Source organism: Pelophylax lessonae, assembly GCF_965119305.1.
Source record: "Pelophylax lessonae genome assembly, chromosome: 6".
Lineage (NCBI taxonomy): Eukaryota > Metazoa > Chordata > Amphibia > Anura > Ranidae > Pelophylax > Pelophylax lessonae.
In genome coordinates this window covers 199,962,074-199,965,363 of record NC_138773.1, presented here as the reverse complement: position 1 = coordinate 199,965,363, position 3,290 = coordinate 199,962,074, and the positions used below count along the sequence as shown (strand labels likewise).

Below are 3,290 nucleotides of genomic sequence, written 5' to 3'. Positions count from 1 at the left end.
GCCAAAGTTCTTAAAAATTGTCATTTTTGATAGAGAGCCAATTATTGAAAAAAAAAAAAAATGTCTTTGGATTTAGTATCTGGGGGGTCTAAAAAGTGTACCTGTGAAGTTTCAGCTCTGTAGCATGTACAGAACTATAAAAAAAAAAGATTTTTTGTATTTTGTCACTTAGAACACAGGTTGTTGGCTTCTCGCTTTTCACACATTGCCGGTTTAGTAGCAAGCGTTTTTTTTGGGCATTTTTTGGGTTCTTTGGAGTCAGGAAAAACATCTGAACTTGTGTATAGTGGTATATATACCACTATACACAAGTTCAGATGTTTTGCCTGCCTCCAAAGAACCCAAAAAATGACCAAAAAAACGCTAGCGCCAAAAAAAAAAAAACGCCCAGGTGTGTTGTTGCAGGCATTTTTTGGGGGTTTTTGGAGGCAGGCTAAACATCTGAACTTGTGTATACGGGTATATATACACACATACTTATATGTATATACACACCTAGACATATATAGGTGTGATAGTAGCAGAAATATATGCTTGCGCTAATGAAATCATTTACACTAATATAGTTACGCTCCTATAACACCTATATATGTCTAAGTGTAAAATACATATAAGTATGTGTGTGTACACAAGTTCAGATGTTTTGCCTGCCTCCAAAAAACCCCAAAAAATGCCTGCAACAACACACCTGGGCGTTTTTTTTTTGACGCTAGCGTTTTTTTGGGCATTTTTTTGGGTTCTTTGGAGGCAGGCAAAACATCTGAACTTGTGTATAGTGGTATAAAAAAACGCCTGCTATTAAACCGGCAATGTGTGAAAAGCGAGAAGCCAACAACCTGTGTTCTAACTTCTAAGTGACAAAACACAAACAATCTTTTTTTTATGGTTCTAGACATGCTACAGAGCTGAAACTTCACAGGTACACCCTTTAGACCCCCCAGATACAAAATCAAAAAATCTCTTTTTTTTTTCAATAATTGGCTCTCTATCAAAAATGACAAATTTTAAGAACTTTTTTTTGTGTGATTAATAGTCCCTGGGGTATGACCCAGAACTCTAGGCACTTTTTAGGGGCATTTATTGGGTTTTAGGGCTTCAAAATGGTGTTTTTTGATAACCGAAGTTCGGGTCCCATTGATTTCAATGGGGTTCTGAAATCCGGGAAAATCGGGAAGTTCGGATGTTTTGGCCGAACCGAACTTTTGAAAAGTTCGATCATCCCTAGCCATCAGTACCGCCATCAGTGATCTGTCACACAGCCCATAAGCACCGCCATCATTGGACCTGTCACACAGCCCATCAGTACTGCCATCAGAGGATCTGTCACATAGCCCGTCAGTACCACCATTAGAGAATGATCTGTCACATAGCCTCTCAATACCATCCTGCTCCAGTTCCTGGGCTGGGCCTCTAGGAAACAGAAGTCGGCATCTGACTGATAACACTTCATACCTATTGGTAGAAACTGCCCTCCCCGCTTCCGATGCTCCTTTCACTTTCTTAGCTGGTTTCTGCACTAAGGTCCAGTAACATTCAGGTTTTCGTGTAGACTTATCCCTTTTTCCTTCTCTTATGACTGGGAATGTTCTCCATAGAGACGGGAACTAAGATAAAGAGTGCACAGGCAGCCGCTGATCCTCAGCCCTCTAAACACTGCCTATTGGTCTGGGGGTAGTCCCCTGGACCTCTGGGTCCACCTCCTCCCTAGTTAAGATAGCCCCATTCACAAAGGCCTCCTCCTCTAGGTGTTCTGCTGAAGCCAACAGTTCATTGTCTGCAGATTCCCCACCCATATTAAGGAAGGCCTCCGGGCAATCCCTGTGGAAATGCCCAAGCCTACCACATAGATTGCACGTAACTTTCTCACAGGTAGAACTGCACCTCCCCACAAAGATTACATTTCACGATCGTACAAACACTCGCCACCTGGCCAGATTTACTGCATTTAAACATAACCTGGGCTGACCTGCATAGAAGCAAACTCCTCTCTCCCGCCCAAGGAAAAAGGAATTCGGCAGGTGATGGGTAACATTTTTAGTTTTCCTCAATTTAACCAGAACCCTCCAACTACCAGTCCAGATCCCATCACTGTCTTTAGTTTTTGTCAAATCATAAACCATTTCACAATGCCTTCTAAGCCAGATGACAATATCCTGGGGGGGGGGGGGGGGGGGGGGTACAGACTAATTCCAGAAAATGATAATAACTATTGCTGTGTCAGATATGAATGAGGATGAATTCTTCTGACCCACTTTCTCCCGAAATCTACTGAAGTGGCCCAGAATCTGTCTAAGTCAGACATGAGCTTAAAGCTGACATCATAACCTTGTCTATCAGGGAGGTTGATGACTGCCAGTATGTCTGCAGGCACAGCAACTCTCTTACTACAAACCTCCTATCGAGGAGCTTCTCTCTAGAACCTCTATGCTTAAATCTGAATAAGTTTCTCCTCTTAAAGACCTGACCAGTATAACTATTACTGGTAGAAAAAGAAGGGGCCCCACAGCTCCAGGCATTCTGAGAAGGGACATGACCAGATGGACCAGCATTCCCCTGTGGACCAGGTGGTGGATCCACCAAACGCGGGAAGTCATGAGGGTTATTCTGAACAGCCACATTCTCAGAGCTCTCTGGCTGCTGATGACCCCATTCAGAATTTCCGGCATCAGCATTAGTGACATCAGCATTGCACATTATATTATTATTAGCAGCACTGGCCTTATCCACATCATTACTAGTTACCCTAGTGTTACTCCCATCATGATTACCAGTTACCCAAGCAAGGCTTCCACCATGAGTATTAGTGGCAGCAGCATTGTTCTCATAAACCATATTATGGGAGTCCACCATGTCACTTCTCTGAGTCTTCTGTACTGTGAATGTTTCTGGGGTCAAACTGATGTTTCCGCTGTCCTCCAGAGTTGGAAGTCCAACAGGAAAATCAGCTCCAATCTGCTGTTGCTCTTCACTGTCCACAAGAGGCTGTAGAGTCTTCCCTTCAGGAGACACATTTGGTGGCAGCGTGCTTTGGACCAGATCCCCAGAGTTTGACTGTAAAGAAATCATAATCCTTCCACTCAATATTGCCTCAAATCGATTACAATTCCAGTACACCTCCGCCACTGGTCCTAGTTCTTCCAGAACAGCATCAATTTCCTTTGATACACTGGCCAGTTCAATGCCCAGGGAGTTTAGTTTACTGTCATATAAGTTATCTTATCAGCCAGGTGCAGCTCAGGTTTCCGGCTTTAACCCCCTTCTGCTTCGTGTCTACAGGATGTTTGAAATCC

The 3,290-nt window shown here is 43.3% G+C and overlaps 1 pseudogene across 1 annotated transcript; it reads right to left on the bottom strand.

Moving 5' to 3' along the window:
- Window positions 1-1,863: 1,863 nt before the first annotated feature.
- On the bottom strand, window positions 1,864-3,066 carry LOC309558698 (annotated as a pseudogene). The gene has a single exon. The product of its transcript is annotated as an uncharacterized misc_RNA (transcript).
- Window positions 3,067-3,290: the final 224 nt, after the last annotated feature.